Raw genomic sequence first — 13,937 nt, 5'->3', positions numbered from 1 at the left:
CAACACAGAAAGGAAACTTCAGAACGGGAGCCGCCCTTGTCACATCAAGAGCGCTAATTAGGGCATCCAAGATCCTGCTGCCACGTCACAACCGCCCAGAGAGAGGAGGATGTGCGCTTCTCAGGAGGGGTTTCCTGCTTGGGCCGGTAGCCACAGCTCTGGGACCTTCCTGACCTTGATTTAAGAAATAATCCATTCCACGGTTCCAGAGTTGCCGCCCCAACTCCTCCATGATGCTTCCCAAAGACTCTAAGATTGCTTGCCTTTACCCTCACCAGCCCCTGTTCCCCCAAACACACAATCTCATTTCTGACAGTTCTCTTGGGTGATGACTCAGTTAATTCAGCACAGTCCTTCCCAACTGCATCGTCCCCTCCACTTCTTCCTCTGTAATACGGCCTCACACATCCCGCACCTCGTCCTCCCTCTTAGCACAGCTGCTAATGGGACCGAGAATTATTCTGCTTCCCACAGCTCCTGCGGCTTAACTCTGTGCCCAGGTCTAGGAGGGGAGACACGTCAGGATGGTGGAAAGAAGGCTCTCGGGCCGGGGACTCGAACCTAATGCAACGAGAGCTGAATCACTTTGACTACACCCCTGAATCAAAATAGCCTGGTCTCTGTAGCAGGTAAGTTCCCTGTTTTAAGAATCAAGGATTTAGTGCCGTGTTGCTTCAGAAGGGAAGCTTTGTGTCCTGGTAGAGGTATGGAAAAACTGTATGGTCGGTCCACTGCATTAGGCAAAGCTATGGAAGGAACATATTGGGTGAAAAAGTAAGAAGAAAACTGGTGAAGGGTTTTTAGAGGACTTGTAGAGCTGCCACATCTTTTATTTTCTCCTAGTCCTTCATCTAGTCAACAAATTTCTACTGCGCACAAAGTATATGCCAGACATGGTTCTGAGTAATGGGGATACCAGACAAAGCAATATCAGACCAAAAAAAAAAGGGGGGGGGTTTGTTAGAATAGAGCTTGTATTCTGGTTCAACACATAGTTATAGAGCACACACATCCCTATTTTCCAGGGATAGCCCTGGTTTCCTCCTACTGTTTCACATAATTATTACTACTTCACCTTTTCACTCCCAAATTTCTGTTTGTTCAGTAATTTATATGGGCATGCTAACTCAGATGCTGGGAGCTTGTGAGGCACTTTGCCCACGAGATGAGCTGGTCTTGGGGAAAATGCTTAGCAAAGTAAACAAGCACAGAAACAAAATAATTACCAATCAAAAGTGCTCTAGTAGAAAGTACAAGTTGCTGAGAGCACTTACCTAGATCTTAGAAAAATAGCAGCAGTTGGCTGGAAGATAAGGGGAAAAAGGTGAGGGGGTGGGATGAAAACATATTAGAATTAATTACTATTTTCTTTGCTAACTGGAATAGACAGAAAACACAGTAAGTGCCACTAAGCAAACACCAATGAAGGAAAATGACGTGTTTGGGGAAGTGTATGCAGTGCAAAGCCCAAATAATTTGAATGTGACAAGAAGCCAGAGTTTGCTAAAAGGGTAGCGTATGGGTGATTTAAATATATTTTTAATATATGCTTTTAAATATCTTCTGTTCTTTTTCACACTCTGGACCCCATCTCTGCCTTATGTACACTCAGAGCTGAAGAATGGAAATTATATGTGTATACATTTTATGTATATGTGCATACATTTTATGTATATATTCCATATTTATATATATTCCATTCTTCAGCTGTGTGATAATCTAAGGTAAGGGATGCTTTATGTAAGAGAGACCCAGAGAGTACAGACTTCTCCTGAGTGCTTTCTGAACGTCCCCCTTTATTTTGATTTTTCCCTTCCCATTTCCTTCCTGATTTACTTTCCTTCTGTAAGGGAATTTTTGTTCTTTCCCTTTTTCAATTAGGAGTATATATTCCTTTAATTTTAAAAACTATTTTTTAATTTGTTTCAGCTTTATTGAGGCTTAATTGACAAAATTGTAAGATATTTAAAGTGTACATCATGGTTATTTTTTATACAACTTTTAAAGGTTACTGTCCACTTACGGTTATTACAAAATATTGGCACATTCCCTGTGTTGCACAGTACACCCTTCAGCCCGTCTTACGCCCAGTAATTTACACCTCCCACCTCCCCACCCCTACTTTGCCCCTCCCCCCTCTGGTAGCCACTAGTTTGTTCTCCAAATCTGTGAGTCTTGTTTCTTTATTGTTATATTCACTAGCTCATTGTATTTTTTAGAATCCACATATAAGTGATATCATACAGTATTTGTCTCATTTTTTTCTCTTTTTAGAAATAGCTAAACGACATTAACCAGTCCCGTTGCTGATGGAGAAGGCCTTTTTATTGCTTTCCGGACAATGAATGTGAGGGGATTGATATGCAGAATCTCCAAGTCTATGCTCTCAAAACTTTCCCTTAATTGGCCACAGGCTGCTAGCTGGCCATGGACTTGGCACAGAGCTCCCCACTTCTCCTTCCTTGATGTGAGGGGAACAGCAGTGTGACATGTTAAGCCATTGGGATGTAGGGAGCGTTTCTTACAGCAGCAGAACTGATTACTTTAAATCATACCCCTTCACTTCCTCTTCACCTTTTCCAGTGAAGTTCTGCAACATCTGAAAAGGTGCATGTGGACGGTCAGAGAATTATTCTAGTCATTCTCCCATACATTCTTTTCTTACTCTGGAACTGGCCTAGGTAGATGAAGGAGGCCTAGGTCTTCGGTTTGCATTGTTCTTCAGTGTTCAGTTTCAGTTGTGACTCCTCAGCTGACCTGATCATTCTATCACCCAGTTCTTCTTCCCACATTTGTCAGAGAAACAAAACATCTTGTGTGAAGATAGCAACTTCTACTCTTTCCATATTATTCACATTTTATGAGTGCAATTAGTGGAAGGAGAAATGAATTGGAATTTGCTTCTTGGCCTTTCTCACTAATTGGGTACAGCTTGGGGAGCCCCCTGAATCTCTCTGGTTTGGCTCTACCCACCCCCTCCCTCCATTACACACTCTCCTACTAAAGATGTCTCTGCTTTGAGGCAGAAGCCAGAATTTGTTCACTTGTTAAACAGACTTTGAGCCTCAGAGACCAGAAAATTCTTGGGATCCAGAAATAAATAAAACAAAAATCATTCTCTTTAAGGAGCCTGAAATCTGGTGGCAGAGAAAAACATGTCAACCGCATATTATAATAGGTGTTTTGATGGAAATACAGATTGCTAGTAAGACAGAGGGCATGCCTAACTCTATCCAGGGTTCTCAGTAAAGGCTTCACAGAGCACTTGGCATCTCGGCTGGTTTCACAGGATAAGGCTTCAACTGGTGGAACAAAGAGATGAAGAGGGCAAGCTAGGCATGCGACACCGTACATTCAAAGAAAACAGAAGCAAGCATGTCACATACAGAGAACTCTGGGGAATGTGTTAATTGTTGGTGCATAATGTCTGTACAGATTGAAGAAATGGGTAGGTCTAGATTGAAAGACTTTGGGAAGCAGCCTAAGGAATCCCAGCTTTATTTGGGGGGCAGGTCTTTACATAGTGCGGCTGTCGCGATAAGCCCATGATTTTGTTTGTAGTCTTGTTACGGTTGACACCATTTTGTCATTTAAGCTGTGTGTGTCTAGGGCTTTCTGAGGTCCCTTTGAAGCTTCCTTAGCTATGATTTCATGTTTGGTGAGTCAGAGGGAACCAGTAGGATCAGGAAGCACTGAACAATGGGACTGGGACTAACCATTCTCCCAGGTCGAAGGCAGCTGATAAGGTCAGAGGGTGGGGCCTCCCTCACCATCCTGCGCTGGCTGGGCAGAGGCAGGGCTCAGGGCAAGCCCTGCTCTTCTTTGGAAGAGCAGCAGTGTTGAAGGCTCTCAGACACAGGGACACTGTCTTCCCCCCTTAATACCATCATCAGAACCAGCATCTACTTAAATGTCAGGTACACAGCAGGTACTCCACATATACGTATTGTTGACAACTACACTGAACTTCCTCAAAACCCTTACAAAAGGAATAAGAACAAGGTGTAATCTTCACAACTAGGACCCCCCCAACTAAAATATGTTAGCATAACATGTGTGTCTGTTAACTTTTAGAGGTATAGCAAGTACTTTCTTCTCCAATAATGTACTTGGGTCTATACATTTTGGAAATATATACTAACAGACCTACAACAGAAGAGCTGGAAGGAAGCTGAGTGTTCACCTAACTCCTTATTTTTATACATAATGAAACAAAAACCCAGAGATATTTTGCCAGGTACTAAAAATCTAATAGGATTTTAATATAGATGAAACTCATTCCAGTAAATTTATACCTGTTTCCAATAAAATCAAAGATTCTTATAACCACACAGCATTGTTTTACCTTTAAAAATATCGTCAATAAGAATCTCAGGATTCTTCTTGGTTCATTATTATTTTCCTCAGTTAAGAAGTTTTCTACTAGTCTGAAGCTCTATGAAAGGAAGACATTTGCTCTTCTGAATAGCATGTAGCACATGGTCTGTGTCCAGAAATTCCTGTCAAATGAGACTTAGTCATACCTTCTCCAATTCCTGCAAAATTCTAATACTTCTATTAGCTAAACATTAGAGATAATCTTGAAGCTCATTATTGAAGGAAGAAACAAGCCATGTCTACAATATCACTATCAAATGACTACTTCAGAAACAATCTTTCACATTGTCTGGAAACTTTAACCCAGTAGATTATTAAGAGAAACTTCTAGTCTAACTATGCTGATTCTTGTGGACTTTGTCATGCTTTTGCCATGGCTGGTGATCGCTTGCATTTATAGGAAACATTAGGATAACCAGAGAAAGCTGCTTATGGGTTTCTTTCCATCCTGTTTAGATCCTTTTATGCTGACCCTAGAATGGAAAACAGTTCTCTTAAATAAACCTGGCCCTCAGGCATTCTATAACACATTGTAAACATTCTAAAATCTGTGAGCCAGTGCATCTCAAAGGGGTGGTACCAGATGATGAAAGATGCTCACTATTTGGGAGCCATGGCAAATAAGGTTGAGTATAATTTGAAAAATGATATTAAATAAACCACAAAACCTACTTAATCTACTGATTTCTGCAGTGCATACTACAGAAAGTCAAGCTTGAAAGAATCTAAGCTGGTTGGGAGAAGCAAAAGATAGACTAGAGATGGGGGTGGTGGACATAAGCAATAATATGTGAGTCCACTAAAGCCCAGGGTAGGAATCAGCTTCCAGGAAGAGCCCATAGGAGAGATCAAAACTGTCACTCCTATGCTAAGTCTGCTAAGTCTTGTTCATACCTCCCAGCTCCTTCTGACTGCTGTTTATAACAGGTTCAGCTGGAGAATGTGATCCATCTTCAAGGATAAGATCAGGATGGCTTGGGAAATAGCTGTTGCATTGTTGACTTTCTCATGACCTTCCCTCCCATGTCACCCAGCAGGTGATTTCAGAAGAGTTAGCCTGGGGACCAGGGGTTGGGGGGTGGGAAGTCCCCAGACAACAACCCTTAAGTATGATTTTCTCAGTTGATAAACTTGGAACAGGATTCCATGGAAGGAACCCTGCCTTCACGTCCAGGAAATAATGCGTGTCACGTGCTGACCGCAACCTCTTGCTCCATCCCTGTTCGAGGAACATGTCAAGCTAAATTCTTGCAAATTTTCCAGATTCTCAAGGTTCACTTCCAATGACTTAAGTAGAGTAAACGCAAAGCTTTAGGTCAGATACGTCTGTCACAAGAACCTTTGTTATTACACATACTGCAGAAATAATTGGGAAGGGTGGGTTCAGCCCTCACAGGAGAACAGAACAGAAGGCAAAGTCTTGTTTGGGAGCCAAAGTTTAAGACTGTCATTGGGAGGAGTGGTGATGGTGAGAGGTGGGGGGCACAATGACTTTTTGTTTATAAAACTCATTTTTGTAACTTTGCTGTTTGAGTAGAATAGATTCAAAGTGTTTCCTTTCTGATTAGTACTCCTGCAACCTTGCTGAGGCATTTCTATTAATCATATCACTTTTTTTCTCCAGGAAATAAAGTAATATCTTGACAAATAACAAAGCTGCTTGTAAACAAACATTTGCTAAACAGCACAGTATCAAATTCCACCTGTAGTTCACAGAATGTTTTGAATTTTACTTAGGGGTAGGGTCAACCTTCCTTTTTTGGTGGAAACTATTATGTAATAATAATATCAGCTATTGTTTATGAAGTTCACACTTGGCACTAGGCACTGTGTTAAGCACTTTACATTCTCTAATTAAAGTCTCATAACAAACCTATGAGGAAGGAAATATTGTTATTCCCACTTTGCCAATAAAGAAACTAGCTGAGAGAAGTTCTGTAACTTGCTCAATATCATGGAGATATTAAGTGGCTTGGGATGGTGGTGTGCAGAGCAGGTTAGGGGGAGGTAAAATCCAAACCCAAGCCTATTACTAGACTTTCTACTTTTGATTTTCATCCTTCTTGAAGGCGGTAATCACTGGGAGACATAAAACTTTAAGCTGTTATCAGCTTAGCGCGAATGCATTTCAAATTCTTTTCTGAAGGTTATGAAAAGCAAAAAGGATCCCTAGGAGATCAAGAAGGCAGGGAGGGCACATATAGAGGGAAAATACAGCCTGGAGTTGAGATTTAGGTTGGTGGTGAGAGAGAGGGTACTTGGGGTGGGGAGTTCTCCAAGACAAACTGCAAGCTTGATACTTTTGCTCACAGCCAATGCTTAGTGGATGCTTTCTGAGTTTATTGTTGACAGAACCCTAAAAAAATGGATAAAATAAAGTTACTATGATATGTTTAAAGTTATGTCTAATGTATTTGTCCTAAGTAATCATCGGTTTCCTAGTCTAAAATAAATGCCTAATTTTGGAGTACTTAGCTGGTTAGAACAAGTTGCAGAGGCATTGTGGTGAGGGCTAATTTGAATAGTCCATGTTGCGGGGAGCTTGCTCCCAGAAATCTGGCATGCAAATTTGTAGGTACATCGCTGGTGGTGGAGTTTGATGTGCCCTTAGGTAGTATGTGAGCAGACATTTAAAAAAATAGTGATGTACCTTATTGTTATCTTTAGTTTACAACTATGGCGAGAGACCTATATTTGTCAAGTTTTCTTTCAAAGTAAATTTATTTTGGTTAAAATTCCGAGTCAATGTCAATGAAAAAATAGTAAATAAGTTATAGTATAGGTGGTTTGCACCTATGGACCTATGGCAAGCAATGTGTAGGTGATGTGCCGTAAGCTCATAAAAAGTGCTCAGCCAATTCTGCTGAATTAAATGTGACCTCCAAGGACCTGTGGATTTGGAACCATGAATAGAAGGTCAACTGTAAAGTTATATATGGATATTCAAACTCACAGGGGTCAGTGCCCCTAACCCCCTCATTATTCAAGGGTCAACTGTATTTCTTTCGACATTATAGAGGTAAGCTTTTTTGTAAAGTCTCTTTGCTTCTACTGAGAGTTTTGAGGAAAACTGGAAGGAAAAATTAATATCAATCCCCAAATAGAAGACACCATGCCTGTTCAAAATCAGGTTTTGCTACAGAGCAGGAATCAGGAGATAACTGTGGGTGGCAGCTTTGGTGTAGAGGTGTCCTGTCTTCATGAATGAAATTACTTGCCAGGTTTAGGTGCTGTAAGGCATCGGCTCCGTGTTTTGGTATGAACTCATGGCAAACTAGTGTTTGGGAGGTCAGGGGCCTGCCGATCTCTCAAAGGATGACTGTGATGTCTACTATTGGAAAAGTCACACAGCATTTTGATTTTGATCTTGAATGTCCAGTCTCATGGGTTGGATTTTGGCCAGTTGAAATCAGACATATACAGTCTTGGTTTTTGCATGGGAATTACTGTAATGCTTATAAATGAAAATGAAATCATTCAACCGTCTTAAGTCAAACAAAAATAATAATAATAAAAGAAACATACTGGCCTTGGGAAAAAAAAATTACTTTCTGAATCCTTCAAAATTATCTCTAATGAAGTACTCTAAGGTAAACTAATATTTTAAATGAGCCAGATGTATAGTATCAAACATATAATTTGAAAATAAAACAGTACTTTAGCTGTTGGCCTTATTTTTACACATGTTTATTTTGCTTTTGCATATTACATAAGCACCAACTAAGAGAAGTCAAATCAGTATGTTGTCTATGTTAAGAGGAATTAAGGTATTTTAAATGCCTATATCCATTTAATTGCCCTCAGTCCCATCTCCAAGCGATCTGGAGCAGTAGATTTTCTCAGGGGGTTATTAAATTTCTGTTTTTTCGTATAATGGTGGTTGCTTCAGAGATGGATACTTTTTGACAGCTCAGAATAATAAACCATCCCAAGCCACAGAGGCATAGCATCTCGGACCTGCTTAGCAAGCTCCCGGTACAACCTCTTCAATTTACAGAGGAGAAAACTGAGGCCAGAAACATACCCAAAGGCATTCAGTTAAAATGAAGCAGCTTATTAGCCATGCAATGAACTTTAATTAGAACTGTCATATTGCTGAAATAGAATTCCTTTATTTTGCTGCATTTATTCATCTTCTAAAAAAAAAAGAGCCTGGTGAGAAAAGGTAGCCTTCAGAATCCGAGAGAATCCTCTTTCTTGCATATATGGTGTAATCCTTCCATGCCTCAGTTTCCTGATTCCTGTAGGGATTTTTTTTTTTAAATCATAGAATTGAAGACAGGATTGAATGAGTTGACATAAATATATGTCAGAGCACAGCATCTCTCAAGAAGTTAGTTCTATTTCCTCTGCACTTTTAGGGTGTACATAAGAAAGGATTATTTTAAGGTCTAAGAAAAGGATTAAGGAGAATTTGGAAAGTGGCTTTCTTTCTTATTGGCAATTAAAACATTATAAGTGAAGGCAATTTTACAAGGAAAAAATGATCAAATAAATTTTAGAACTCTATCCATAAGCATATTTTCCATAGTTATAATTAATATTCACATATTATTTAGTTTTACTTTTTATACATGACTTTCTATATATTTCCATATTGCCCCCTAGCCACATTTCTCTAGCGTTTGACTGCCCTCTTTGATCCCCTGAACACAATACATGCTTCCATTTTATCACTTTTGTCCTTAGGTACGCAGATGTTAAATGTCTACATTTAGAAGCTCTCCAACGGAGGAAGAAAGTCTGGTTTGTTCCTCTACCTCCAGTGATTAGCATACTGCTAAACCTGTATAGGTACCCAATAAGAATTCCTTAACTGAAAGAAAATGTCCAAGGGAGCATACCACGATATCCTAATTTCTTTTAACATCTATCATACTTTACATATGAAGATCAAGTTGTCTCAATAGCCTCTTTTAAAAACATGTACCCTCCTCAGTGTTGTGCTAATTGTTGGTTGTCAGTAGGTAAATTCTTCTAATATGCTCAACCTATTTCTTCAATCTTCATTCCATCGGTAAAATTTGCTCTTGCCATTAATGGGGTGTAGTATTGACCATCACTGAATTTTAACACATTTTTACATGGAAAAGAGCAATGTCTGACATTTTGGAGAGCCTATATTACCCTGTTCCTTGAAGTGAAAAAGTTTTAAGAACTTAGAAAGTTTAACTGGAACTAAGGTAGAAAACAATAACAGGAAAATTAAGGTGAAAATACAAAGGAAAAAAATTACAACATTAACTCCAACTTCAGAAAGTAATCCCACATGGTGAGGATGTATTACATGCTTTAATCTACATTGTCTCATGAATTTCTGTTTTCCTGAAGGAAAGACAATCAAGCTATTTTCTCTCTGGACCCATTAAAAAAAAATTTATACTTCAAACAGGGACGGGGACAAGCTGCTCTGAAAAGTAGTACGATAATGGTAGATTTCTGTGTTTTGTTATTTGTGAATTTTCAGATGTATAAAGTGAAGTCAAGTCTTCCCTGAAAGGGAGAAAATATCATGTGGTCATCGGGAGACAGGGTTGTCCTGGAAACCAATCCTTTTTTAAATTGTCAAACTGAAAAACCTAACATGCCAAAGACAAAGTCCTAAATCTGAAGATTGACAGTTTGCAAAGCCATGCAGTATATATTTAGCCACAAGGTCATCTATTTCCCAGATGACATCAGCAAGAAGTTTGCCTGTTTCAGCTGAGACTGACAACGATGAATTTACGTCACAATAGCAGGTACAAGTATGAGGAAGTTTGAGGAAATACACGCCTAGTTGTGACAGGATTGTTGAGAAGTCCTGGGCTTCGCCTCAGAGGCAAAGACACATGCAGCCCAGTTGGCAAATATTGCATTGATTCCTGGTGATACAGCCACAGATATACAGGAAATCATAAAATTAGCAAAAAAAAATGTGTTCTTTAATTGTTTCCATTGGACGTGCGTGCTGAAAACGCCTTGCTTTTCACAACTCAGGTGTTCATATTCCTTTACTAAACATTTACTAGCCACGAATGCCATGGAAACCTTTAGGCTGGTTTTCATGATATGGCACAGACTTGACTAGGGGACATTTTATAGAGAGAACTAGCAGCCTCGCTGGGAAAGCAAAAGAATATTTTCTCTGTTTCACTATATAATGTCAACTGACTTGAAAGAGTTTTTCCAGACTTGACAGTTTTTTGTTTTGTTTGCTTGCTTACTTGCTTTGGGGTCATTATTTTTTGTTTCTACAGAAGGAGGAGACATTTAAGCAAACGATTAAAGTGAGGAAGCAATGTTTGTGAAAGTGTGCCCTATAAATACTCCAAACAGAGGGACTCATAGCAAAGGCCAAAACCCAGAATTGGAGCAAGTTTGAACGTAGTAAGTACTTTATTGAGTGTGATGGGAAACTAACAGAGGATTCTGAGCAAAGGCAAATATTTGAGCAGATATTAAAAGAATTTTGAGCAATATTTCTGAATGTTACCTTTTCTCCCAAATTTCCATTGGTGACTGGGCTAGGCTGGTGAAATTTGGGGATTTGTAAAATGACAAAGCGGTCTGGAAACCTTAGATCTTGATTCTTTTATCTATTTGATGCGGGGGGCTCCTGTCACACTTGAGGGGGCAGCTGCGTGAGGGTCTGAAGCACAGTCATAATGATATTTGCTCACCAGGGTAACTGAACTAAATTCAACACAATCCCAGAGTCTCAGCAACAAGTTTGTTTCTGGAAACAGTGAGAAGTCTGTCACCTGTGGCCTAGCGTACTCTGCGACAGCAGCTCTTATGAAAGAGCTGCAGGGTCTGGATCACCTTCCTTCTGCACCAAGGGGAAGATCAGCCCTAGAATAAGGGCTCGTCTTTTATTCCTAAAGATAGACAGAAGCTGCAGCCGTTGCAGCTGGTTTCCTTGCCCAGTGTTGACTTGATGTGCTTGAAAATTGAAGTTGCTGTGAACTGGATTCTAACTGAAATCCAAGAAAACCTGACCTTGGAATAATATTGCGTTTTATAAAAAAATTTGAAAGCCAGAAGATTTAGAGAGTTGAAGCTGAAAGCTGATTTGCTGTCCAGTTTCTTGGTTCCAGTGACATTATTTCACACTAATATATTGTTATCATGAGCCATTCTGAAATTTCATTACAGATACAGTACAGTGATTTATAGATATAGAATTATAATACAGAATATATATTTGTAATTCAGAATATACAGAATAGAAACAAGCTTTACCATAAAGAATGTCTGTTGATGGGTAAATTAGCGATACAACCCAACTTTCTGTTTAGAACTGTAACTGATGGATTGTGTGAAGGCCTGGTCTACTACCCTGTGATGTGTGGGTATGTGTGTGGCGGGGAAAGGGTGAGGGGGAATGTTGTCACTTTCCATGCAAGGAGAGGCTGTGACAATCTCACGTGGAGTTTGCCTCAGGTCACACTTCCTTGTACACGATTCTGTTTACTCTTGCAGGAAAAATGGATGTCATTTTGAAATGCCAATTTTGGATGTAAAGTCACATTCAAATGTCTCTCCTATAATAGTTATTCTGCCTTCTAGTTAATACAGTAATAATCTCAACAATTTCTTCAATCTTCATTCCATCAGTAAAATTTGCTCTTGACATTAATGGGATGTAGTATTGACCATCACTGAATTTTAACACATTTTTACATGGAAAAGAGCAATGTCTGACATTTTGGAGAGCCTATATTACCCTGTTCCTTGAAGTAAAAAAGTTTTAAGAAAAAAAGTTTTAAGAACTTAGAGTGTCCCTACTCTTTCCTCCACCCCAAACAGACTCACTTTAGATTGAAGTTATGAAACAGATTGGATTATTTGGTGGGGTTTAAAGTGGTTTAAAGGACAGGATATGAATGTAGTCTAAAGTACAGTATTCTAAGCCAAAATAATTCTGGCTATGTTATGTTCCTTTCAAAGATCTTTTAAAGAGAAACATTGACTTATTCTGCTACAAATTTATGATTTTTTCAGTTGTTCTAGTTGAATACTGGCATTTTCATGTTTCAACCTCATACACTGGTCTTAGGGTTTGTGGTCAGAGTGGAGAATGACAAGGAAGCATTATTTAATCGTAAGCTATATAATGCTATAAAAACTTACTATACCTAAAAACATTAAGTTTCGTATCTTTGAGGACAAAAATAGCTGCCAAGAAAATATTTTTAAAACAGACTTTTTTCAGACTTTTTTTACTGTCAGGAAAAAACCCCTAAAACCCAAGATAGATATTTCTAGGTTCAATTCAACCCCTATAAAATGACTAGAGTGAACTTCATGGGATGCTTCTTCAAATGTCTTAAAAGTTATCTCTGGGCTTTCTTTTATAGGAATATTACAAATTTTCTGGCTTAAAATTTTCTACAAGTGTTTCTGAAGCAAGAATAAAGTACATCAGGGCAAGTTAAATAGCTAAAATTTTACTCATTTTAGCCCTATATTTGACTAAGTGGCCTTGAAATAATCACTAATCTGTCTTGGTGCATGCAAAGGACTTTTATGCAAGAAAAAGTACTAGTCTGTATTATTATCCCATATCTAATAGACACAGAGAAAGCATCATTATCACCTCCCTTTGTTGTTATATACAATTGACAACTGAAATTCCATGTGAGTGTGCTTGTACACACACAGGTATAGTGTAGACATAGCATACAGTAGGACACACCTGGAGACCATGAAGTCTCATGTGAAGAAGCTGTTCCTTAAGGATCTCTGAGGGACTGGTGGGATGAAAAATCATGTGTCTTGGAGGAACTGATAGCTCACCAGTGCCCAGCCTTTCTCAGAAGCCCTCTATGGTGGCATTCATTCAACCAAGAAGCTCTCCAGCCCCACACCACCCTACATGCACTAACTACTTCTGGCTCTAAGTGACAGCTTTTAGAATAGTCACGAATCATCGAAGCCCCTAAAGGGCCATTTACTAATCCAGATTTTCCCCAACTGCATATACTATCACTTGGGCCTTTGGGCTTGTGGCCTGACCATTCCCAAGGCTTTCCAGAACCATCTTATTGACAGGAAATAGCAGAACCTGTTATTCTATTTGTGTCTTAGGTACTAAGAAGGAGACTACTCTCACTGTGAATCAGAGGTCTGAGAGGGAGGAGAAAAAGCCATCTTACCTATTTCCCCCCCAGTTATTTTTCTTCAAAATAGAAACAGCTACCATTTTCCTTATCACAGAACATAAAAATTTTCCTCATAAAAAAACAAATCCATAATCCCAATGATAACCATATTTTGCTACATATAACATTTGGTAAATATAACCCTTTTACTTACTTCACTCTGTATGACAGTCTCTAGATGCATCCTCATCTCTACAAATGACCCAAGTTCGTTCCTTTTTATGGCTGAGTAATATTCCCTTGTATATATGCACCACATCTTCTTTATCCATTCATCTGTCGATGGGCATTTAGGTTGTTTCCATGACCTGGCTATTATAAATAGTGCTGCAGTGAAAATTGGGGTGCATGTGTCTTTTTGAACTATGGTTTTCTCTGGGTATATGCCCAGTAGTGGGATTGCTGGGTCATATG

At 39.2% G+C, this 13,937-nt stretch overlaps 1 long non-coding RNA gene across 1 annotated transcript in view; it reads left to right on the top strand.

The window, feature by feature from the left end:
* The first annotated feature begins 532 nt into the window (after positions 1-532).
* The window catches only part of LOC129392294 (uncharacterized), a 55,487-nt gene continuing 42,082 nt past the window's right edge, over positions 533-13,937 (top strand). The window contains exons 1-2 of the long non-coding RNA XR_008617989.1: positions 533-629; positions 10,617-10,746. This is a non-coding gene — a long non-coding RNA (uncharacterized lncRNA). The remainder of the gene's footprint in view (positions 630-10,616; positions 10,747-13,937) is intronic.

This window comes from Physeter macrocephalus, chromosome 8, assembly GCF_002837175.3.
Source record: "Physeter macrocephalus isolate SW-GA chromosome 8, ASM283717v5, whole genome shotgun sequence".
Lineage (NCBI taxonomy): Eukaryota > Metazoa > Chordata > Mammalia > Artiodactyla > Physeteridae > Physeter > Physeter macrocephalus.
The sequence above is the reverse complement of the archived record's forward strand: the minus strand, read 5'-3'. Positions and strand labels throughout refer to the sequence as shown.